The 10,908-nt window shown below is 33.1% G+C and overlaps 1 pseudogene; it reads left to right on the top strand.

Annotated features, from left to right (window-relative positions):
- The first annotated feature begins 8,264 nt into the window (after positions 1 to 8,264).
- Positions 8,265 to 10,199, top strand: LOC143714059 (interferon-gamma-inducible GTPase 10-like; annotated as a pseudogene).
- The last annotated feature ends 709 nt before the right edge of the window (positions 10,200 to 10,908 follow it).

Here is a 10,908-nt window from a genome sequence, read left to right as displayed (position 1 = left end):
TTATGTTTGCAATTAGAATGTATAGCATAATAGATTTTCTGTGAAATTACACCACAAATCATAAAATTACATTACAAATTTTTAAAAGACTATTGAAGTTAAGAGTAACTTTTGCAATGAAGTAATTCAATGAAAATAAAATGAATGGATTAAAATAGAAAAACAATAAATACATAAATAAACAGACATAAACTTTAGATTTTGCATTTGATTGAAATTGCATTTATTTGTATCATGCTTAATAGACCTAAGCTAGAGATATAATCAGTTGCATCATTTTTTTTCCATTTTTTCTTTCAATTTGGTTAACTATATTTGCATATATTCAAATGACCTAAATCATAAAGGTTCTTGTGAAACTCTTTTGATCATGCATGGTGTAAATTTCAGATTTTTGACCTTGCACATAAGCATGACTCTTAATTTTAGTCAAAGGCAACTGCACAGGTAATGACCAAGGCTTTGACTTTGGCTATTAATCATTTAGTTCACCATTATTCTTTATAGATTCTTTGCAGATATACTTCACTTTAAAATTATTGTAAAAATGAATTACAACATGTACAAGACAACTGGTTATTGGTATTGTGCCCTAAAGCCTGACACAGGTTATCAAGTAGCACAAATAAAGTAATCTAAAAAACAATAGATGTCTATTGAACATTTCGATTATGCTAATGATCCTTTGCTTTTAAAAAAGGATCTTAATTTTTTTTCTTGAGAACAATAAAATAGTTAACTAATTACATATTGTACATTTTTATCAGTTTTTTTTTCTCTCTTAGAATTGTTCCTTCAAATTATTTGTAGAAAGGAAAAAATTGCACAAATTTCTTACAGGAATACAATTCTTTATTATTTCTTACAGTTACTTAGGTCACATTTTTAAATATAAGTCAAGTTCAATCCAGAATTACCAGGAGGATCAAATCTATATTGTGATTGTTAATGTCCTTTTTATATGTTAACTAGGCAAACAGTTGAAAATTGATTAATTTTGTGTTAAAATGTATTATAATAAAAACTCTTGTTCTTTAACTGACAAGTGTCTTTGTCTTCCTCCAGGTTAATGCAGCACAGCACAGTCACTTAAGGCCAGATGGGAATGTCAGACACGGCCTCTTTTTGGAATAAGCTGCTAAAGAAAGAATAAGTAAAAGCCTTTACTCATTGTGTTTCCTCCAGTGACACTGCAAATGGTGCCAGCAGGGGCACATACTGCAGGGCAGAGCAATGTGCTGCAAATACTGATGATGTTCCGGTACTCATGACACATTCAGAGTCAATGAACTGCTCAGAACCCACGCTCAATAATGTTGTGCTCTCCCAAACAGACCTCAGACAGAGGAATATATAGAAAATTGGTTATGATTAGATTTGTTAAATTGTCACAGTTGCACTCAATGTTTTTTCTTAATAAAAAATCTGACTTAAAATAAAATAAAGCCTTCATTTTTTTAAAGTGCTGAACTATATTAGAAATTGTTCCTAGCTCTTGTATGAAAAATCATTGAGGGAAATGCATCAAAATTTACTTGAGAATTAATGAATTAATGTTTAATTTTTTTTAATATTGAAATCTAAAAATTCCAAAACTACTTTTTTCATCTCAGAATCGGGTATTTTGACTGTTAGTGTTTCTTGGTAACACAATAAGGTTCATGAGTTAACATTAGTTCACTACATTAGTTAATAATAAACTAACAGAGATTAATAGGCCTAAATGCTATACGTGCAATTTTAATTTCAACTTTTACTAATACTTTATTAAAATCTTGTTAACATTAGTTAATGCACTGTGAACTAACATGAACTAACAATGAACAGCTGTATTGAACAGCTGTATGAACAGCTTTTTATTAACTAATGTTAACAGAGATTAACAAATACAGTAACAAATGAATTGCTCATAGTTAGTTAATACATTAACTAAAGTTAACTAATTAACCTTATTGAAAAGTGTAACGGTTTCTTATGTTAAATTTAAAATACATTGTTGATGAAAAATACCTTAACAATCCTTATCTATAAATAAAAACATAGTCTTTTGTAGAAATGGCTATATCTAGTTTTTAAACTATATAAATATAAACTATGTAAACTCTGTTTAGTTTATTAATGATCAAAATAACCATAAAAGTATAAAAGGCTTTAAACATGTGGATCCAGATTTGTACTATAAGCTGGGAAACACCCAGATGCTGTTTTTAGGTCAGAGGACAAATCCAAGGACAGAGAAAAGGCAAGATCTCTATATTCATATTATCTTTACTGACTGGGTTTTTTAAAATCTTGTACAAGTGGCTTTGTATTGGGAGACTGAATTCAGTCCTTTTAATATCAAACCAAATGTAGCACAAATTCGGTATGCCTACTAAGTCTTTACTTGCAAATCTAAGGAAAATTATTTCAGAATAGCTCTTCTATTGTAATTTGCCAATATTTTTAAGATTCAACTCTCTGATCATGAGACTCTCCATTAGACCTCAGGCAGCAGTTAACCTATAACATTAAGGATAATGTTGACATTTTACTTTCTCAAAAGTGCTCTTACCTATTAGAGAAGCATACTGACAATGAGCAAATATTCTTTAATCTCGAGTCTTAAATCATAATCTTTCAGATCATAAATCAAGGAATTCTTGGTATTTTTCATGTAGCATATACTGTATTAATATAATTTGCTCTTGAACTGCTTGTGTGGTAAAGGGCTATGCAGGCCTTTATAGTTTTATACTCAAATGTACATATGCATTATTCTTACAATTATGCTTAATACGGATGTCAGGCAACTTAAGTAAAATAAGTTGTTAATAAATGTAAAATCCTTAAGTTGTTAATGTAAAATACTTGTTTATGCTCTTATTCACTGTATTCAGTGTACACACAGTAAGCAAGTATTTCATTATCTGTCTGTCTGGAAAGCCTTTGGCAAGCAGATTCTTTGCATCTTTAAGGCACGTTTTTGTTACACTTCTTTCACACAACTCTTTTACAGTCTGTATGGAGTGAAATTTACTGTATGAACTCTCTCTATCACAGGGAACGTTTTCCTGTCTGAGACCAGATGACTTTGAAACATCAGACTTCTACAGCAGTTTCTGCCAAGGCAATTCACAAGCACAGTTGCAGTACAATGTACATGCTTGCAGGTGCCAGTATAATAGGTCTCAACTTGAAATCTATAAAAGATATGTTTCATTCTGAAATGGTGAATTCTGCACTCTGAAAGAAGAAATCTATATGTTTTTATTGAAAATTGATGGAGCAACATATTTTGTGTGAAAATAAATCATAATAGTGGTTTGTTTAAAATCGTATAAATGTATTTTACCCCACAAAGGGATAAAAAGCTCACCAGCATGGGGCAAAAGGCACAACGTATTGATACAAATACTTAGCTAAAACTATGTTTTTAATAGTTTCTAAGTTAATACTTGTTCAAAACAATCTCTTTTGCAATGTTTGTACTATTTTTAGTTTATTTTGATAAATAAAATAATTTTTTTTTGTTCAATAAATATACTGTCATTAAAATATATGAATTTTAAAAATACAGAAACAAAATTATTTAAGTATAAAAAGTATAAAGATGCTGAAAGCATTGAAGGAGATCCCATAATAAATGAATAGCTTTACAGTAATAATAAATACAAAATTTTATTAAATGATATGAGTAATATTATATTTTTGCATATCTATATATATACTATAATCATAGGCCTATATAATATTAATCACATGCATGTGCTGCTTACGCAGGAACTGGCCAATACTGAGCCGGCGTTCTGACATAGAACCCGGAAGCACTGCACTGTTTACAACGTGAACAGCGTCAGAGACTGACAAGGAAGAGAAGAAATTGTTGAATAAAGTTGTTAGTTTTGTTTTTGCGCACAAAAAGAATTCTCGTCACTTCATAACATCAAGGTTGGGCCACTGTAGTCCCATGGACTATTTTAACAATGTCTTTACTACCTTTCTGGGCCTTGAAAGTGGTTATAACATTGCAGTCTATGGGGTTTCAGAAAGCTCTCGGATTTCAGCATATCTTAATTTGTGTTCTGAATTTGAACAAAGGTCTTACGGGTTTGGAACGACATGAGGGTGAGTAATTAATGACAGAATTAAAATTTTGGGGTGAACCAACCTTTTGAAACAACAAGCACATTGCATCCAAATAAACAGTGCTGTCAGTGTACACTTAAAAAAAACATATTTTCATTTTTTTTTAATTTATGAATTCCCTTGTTCCATTAAGATTTACTACCTCCTTGTCGACATTACCTTTAACTGTTTAGCTATCATAAAGTACATACAGCTAAACTGTAGCTACTGTTGTTGGTTAATAATCAAAATTTTATTAATGCGTCAGTTGGCTTGGTTATGTTTATGTATATTCCCCTTTAACCTATCTACTTCTTTAATTTTATTTTATGAAGATTCGATTCGACAATTGTATAAGGTCCGACTGAACTTTTTTTTTTGGCTTTGTTCTGTTGGAATTTCATTAACAAAAATCTCTATAAAAATATTCAATAAATAAACAAATCAAACCTACTATCTCTGATCTAATTATAGAGCTGTAAAGTTTCCATAGTCATGAGATTAGATGCCTACTGTATTGATTAAACTTTATTGTCATTGTTGCTGTAATAATTGCTAAGTGGTTAAACCACTAATGAAAATGTAAAAAAAACAAAAAAAACAGAAGAGAGAGTCGTTCAAGTGGATGCCAGATTAGATTAGACTATTGAGAGACTGAGACTCAAAAAGTTTATTTAAAGAGCTATTTTAAAAACAAGAAGTGTTTGTCAAAGTGCTGTACAACCATCAGAATAAAACAGTTAACACATACAACAAAACATAAAACTTAAATTTTACATAAATCATAAAACAGCTCTCATAAGTAAGTAAACATAAAAGTAAACATAAGTTTTAAGACTAAAATTTTGTTTTAAGACTAGATTTAAAAGCCGAAAGTGTGTGTCTGCCTAACATCTAGGCAAATTATTCCAAAGTTTTGGGGCTGCAACTGCAAAATGACGGTCACACCTTGCTCGAGGGACGACCAAAAGTAAACGCTCAGCAGACCTAGTGGTCTTGATGGAGCATGTGGCTATATTAAATGAGAGAGATATCTTTCTGCTAGTCCATTTAACAATTTAAATACTAAAACTAAAATCTTATCACTAATTCTAAAATTATCAGGAAGCCAGTAAAGGGAGGGCATTATTTGTTTTATATGTTCTCGTTTTGTGCATTCCTGTTAGCAGACATCTGCAAATGTGTTAATTTAGTGTTAAAAATATATACCTAAGGGAAGCATGTATATGGAGAACAGGGCAATCCAAAGAATAGAGCCCTGAGGGACTACACAAGAGAGAGATGCCAAGGAGGAAACAAAATCCCCAAAGCGGACAGAAAAACTTCCACCAGACAGATAAGATCTAAACCACTCCAAACTCCATTAATGCTCCAAACAAGAAAATCAAGATGTTATGGTATACAGTGTTAAATAAAATCTAGGAGCATGAGAACAGTTACAGTGTCAGTGGCTACATATCATTAAACATTTTAACAGGGCTGTTTCTGTGAAGGGATTAAAATCTAAAAAAGATTTCAATTATATAAATACAACCTTCTCTGATATTTTGGAAAGGAATGGAAGTGTTGAGCTAGGTCTGAAATTAGCAAGAATTTTTTGATCCACTAATGCATGTTTAAAATTCTGAAGGTATAACGCTATTTATAATTATTTAAATTTTGCGTCCAATGGTTTCAAAAACATAAAAAAAAAAAAGAGGAACAGACTATGATTATGTCAGTGTGAAGTCGTGAACACAAGGCTTACAAGATTTGTTAGAAGGGTGAATGTGATTGGGCCATCTTTTCCAATTCATCTCCAGAACAAAAAGTGTCCCAATCACCCTATTTATAGAAATACAGTCTGTTAAATGTGTGTACTAGGGAATTGATCGTTAAGTCAATTGGAACATGTTTTTGACTTCATGAACTTTCAGGAGGAATGTTGTTATGGCTGGCTTATGGCTGCAACAAAAAAAGGGAAATATTTTTACACACACACGCGCACACGCACGCACACACACACACACACACACACACACACACACACACACACACACACACACACACACACACACACACACACACACACACACACACACACACACACACACACACACACACACACACACACACACACACACACACACACACACACACACACACACTGTAACAAGGTCTTGATTTGATTAAGGACACACCCTGAAGTAAATTAAACTCTTTCATACTCAAAAAAATGGTTTTGTGGCACTGTTCTTTTTACCCAAATATGTTTTGTTAAAGTAACACACATATATTTCTTTTACCACCAAAACACTATTGTATTGCGTTTAATTAACTTAACCTGTAAAATTTTCCACTTTACTTAATTATCAATCGTTAAACTAATGTAAAGGGTTCAATTTCGCGATAAAAACAAACCTGAATGTGACAATTTCCAATGTATTGGATGAAGATGGAGTGTGAAGAAAGTAGCAAGCTGCATGGCCTCAGAGAAAATATAAAGTTAATCTAAAAGGCAAAGTCTATAATTTCTGTGAGTATTTCTGAAAGTCTGTTCTGGAATGCTTTAAATATATTTCAATGAAAAAAAATGTTGTCTGCTTGTTCAAATTGCTTCAAATGAGCTTAAGTAACACAATTGCTGAACATTTTGTCCAAATTTAATTTTATTGTGTTCAATCTGTTTAAATATGTAAAATTAAAGTTTACTTAATCCGTTTGTGTTGGATTACATGAATGACTTGTGTTGCATTAACTGAAACTGGGCGGTGCTTGTTAGTTCCCAGCATGCTTTGCATATAGCTGAATTAAGACAGAATAAATGTTGAAATGAAGTGTTATTTTATGTGTTTTTTAGAAAATGAGGAAAGGGGAAGAATTTATTGTGTGTAATTGTGTTTAATGTTCAATTACATTGCAATTATTAGAACCATCTAAATTACAGTGGGTTACCATTGTGGAGAAGAGTAGATCATTTGGTTAGGATGTGGACTGATTCAATTCGGTTTGATCTTGTTACTGAAAGAGCATATAAATCTTAGCATTTAGTATGATAATAAGTGCAATTATTATCTAATAGCTAGCTGTAGTCTAATAATTCATTTGAGAAATCATGTAAATCCTACATACATTTATTTTTCAGTGCAGATTTAAATAAAGTAAAGCATGTTCACTAAACTTAACCGGTTTAAGTTACAGGGAAGCAATTCCATTGATTTGTTTGGACTCATTCAGTTGAGTTGTCACAACACAAGGAGCTTACATAGATTCAAAAAATGTCATTAACATTAGTAAAAAATAATTTGCTTGTGTGGAACCACTGTCCATAATTGAATTAAGTTAGTTTAAAGAGTAATGTTTACTCAACTCTTACTTACCAAAGGTAAGAACAGTTTTTAAAGCATGATATATCAATAACTGTCTTTATGTCTTAAGACTTACAGGGCTTATACCATACTTTCTTTTGTAATAATAATAATAATAATACAGTTTGTTTTGGAAGAAAATCGTGCTTACTTTGAATGTTAGAACATGAATAAGCTTGTCATTGAAACAAAATTTTTATTTATTGTATATGCTTTGTCCTACAACCCTCACTGGGTTACTAGCAGTTCTACAAAAATCTAATTCAAAATATCTAATTCATGTTGTATTTTTATGCAATTAAGGAATTAATGCAACATATTGTGCTATGTCTTTCAGATCAATTATGAAATGATCACATGTCAAGTCAAGTCATCCTCATTTATATAGCGCTTTTAACAATGTAGATTGTTACAAAGCAGCTTTACAGAGATAAACATATAATTTAAGGTACCGGTAACAGAGATTGGTTTAGTTTTATAGTGGTTCTTGAAAAATGTTTTTTCCAGCTAAAGTTAGTTTTGATTGATTCTCTTCCGCCTAAACGATAGTTTGTTATTAAATTAGGGGCCGCTAAGACGACACCGTTCTCTCTAAACAGACTTTAAACGCGAACCTGTGATAGACCCTGATGGCGTTCACATGCGCATTAAGAATTGATTCTATATGTGCGTTAGAATATATGTGCGCAGGTTTGTAATTCCTTACAAACCATGCCTAAACAAACTACTTGTCTTGTCTATAGATTTTGATGCAGAATTTTAGTGACATCAGTGAGAGGTTTGCTCATATGATTCTAGCAGTCCCAATACATGTTGCAGTGGACGATACTGAAGTTTCCAGAGGCTAAGCAGAAAATTCTGGACTCCCGACGGTGGGTTCATCTGTCATTTCCAATTGATTTCCACAATTCCAGAGACTGGATATATTCACGATTAATTGTTAATTTTGTAACACCATAACATCATAAGGCATTGTACTTAACACTACTAATTTATTATTAATCAAATATTATTTCATTAATTAATTATTACTTTATAGAGCTACCATGTCAGATGTGGTAAATCCCTATAATGACGATGATCGCTCCAGCCAGTTATCTGGATCAACATCAAATACATCACAAACATTGACCAAAGAAGAGACTAAATGGTAAATGGACTGCATTTATATAGCGCTTTCACAGACCCAATTGGCCACCAAAGCGCTTTACATGTTGCCTCACATTCACCCATTCACTCACTCATTCATACACCGACGCCGGTGAAGAAAAAAGAGTTCATTCCCCAAGTACTAGCTGTCCAACAATCAGTCCAAAAAAAATTGAAAAAGTGGAGAAATATATACAACCTGAATGTTTTGATGAACCTGAGGAAAAGGTTCAAAATGTGTATGTGGTTTCTAGAGAGTATGTAGAAATATTGTCTGACGTCACAGCAAACAAAGAAGAAGAAGATTCGGACTCTATTGGCTCAGAAATACAGAAATTAATCGACTCTCCACCTGCAGAAAAAACAAAAACTGAAAAGTAAACTGAAGGAGTTGGAGAATGTTACTCTTAACATCGCTGTAACCGGGATGACAGGGGCAGGAAAGACTTCCTGTGTCAGTGCCCTGAGAGGACTTGCTATTGATGATGGGAGAGCAGCTCCCACAGGAACAACTGAGACAACTATGAAGCCAAACATGTACCCACATCCCTTCATGCCAAACGTGAAAATCTGGGATCTGCCTGGAATTGGTAGTCCAAAATTTAGAGCGAAGAAGTACCTGAAAGATGTTAAGTTCAACACGTATGACTTCTTTCTCATAGTGACCTCTGAAAGGTTTAAGGAGAACGACATAGAGCTGGCCACAGCAATCCAGAAGAGCAAGAAGCTATTTTATTCATTTGCACTAATATTGACAACGGCGTTCGTGCTGAATCACACAAAAGAACCTTTGATGAGCAGATGTTGCTCAGTAACATCCGAGAGGATTGTAAGTCGAACCTCCTGAAAGTAGGAAGAACCAAAACATCCTAGTATCTTCATTTTAATTGGAAAAATATAACTTTGAGAAGCTGATCAAGACCCTCGAGGATGAACTTCCTGAGACCAAAAGTTTTGCTCTCATTCAGTCTCTGCCCGTTTATTCTCTAGAAGCCCTGGCGAAGAAGAAAGCGTAGTTCAAGAAAATTATTTGGCTGAATGCCTTTGCGGCCGGGATCGGGGCAATGCCTCCCCTCCCGGGGTTGTCAGTGGCCTGTGATTTTGGCATCATGAAGAATTTCTTTAAACAAGTCTTCACCAGCTACGGCTTATCAAATCAAGCCCTAGAAGTGCTATCAGAACGAGTGAACAAATCTGTGGAGCATCTGAAATCTGCTATGACATCACGCTTCAAAGATGGAGTCACTGATGATATTCTCAAAGATATGCTGTCTACACCAGTCATTGCTATAGCCAAGACGCTGCATGGGGACCATAATGGCTCTGCTGCCATTAGGAGCTCTACCGGCGGGAGGGACGGCTATCACCACTGCGCACCACCTGCTCAACAAGGGACTGAATGAGATGACAGAAGACACCAAAAAGGTTCTTGAGGCATCACAACTTATCTAGTGCGGAACAAAATGAGCCTCAGATCAGGCTCTGATCTTATATATCCATTAACAGAAATTATATAGCAGCTCAGATGTTACAGAAAAATCTGTCTTGTAGTTTTGAAAATAAATAGATAGAAGTATCTCACTAATTATACTCACTTCTTTGTAATATATTTATTATCTTTCTGTCTATTATTAAATTAAAAATTCTTTTGAAATGTGATTAAGAGCATTTGGAAATAAAACACAATTTTTTTCCAATGTAAATGTGATTTTAATTTGTCTGGATATAACTATGTACATAATGTGTGTATGCTAAAATTTGTGCAAGCAATAAAATACTTATTGACTTCACTGTGTATTTTAGTTAATTAGAAGACTTCTCTCATTGGTTTTGCAATCTTATCAAATAACTAACTTTAAAAAATACAAAAACACATAGACATGTTTAAATAGAAAATATAATAATAATTAAGAAATATTGTCTTTTATACTGTACAAACTATATTCAAACTATAACTATAACTATATCGCAGAAAACTTTCTGCATTTTTACACTTTCAAGAAACTGCACTTAGTATGATTTATAAGCTGTTTTCCTCATGGGGATCAAAAATGTCGCCACAGTGACAAGGATTTTGGATTATACCATATTTGTGGGGACATTTTGCTCCCATAAAGTGCACATGAACCACACACAGTATATGTGGTTTACGGGGACTCTCCATAGGTGTAATGATAAGCAGGAAGTGTCCTCATATTTACATTGTAATACCGATGTGATTAAACAAATTTGTATCCTCATAAACCATAATAGGCTGTACAAGAGCACATACACACACACATACATGCATGCATGTTGGGGTTGC

Source organism: Siphateles boraxobius, unplaced genomic scaffold (genome assembly GCF_051911475.1).
Source record: "Siphateles boraxobius isolate OS27281-9 unplaced genomic scaffold, OSU_SipBor_1 12, whole genome shotgun sequence".
NCBI lineage: Eukaryota > Metazoa > Chordata > Actinopteri > Cypriniformes > Leuciscidae > Siphateles > Siphateles boraxobius.
This window is presented reverse-complemented; position numbering and strand designations above follow the sequence as displayed.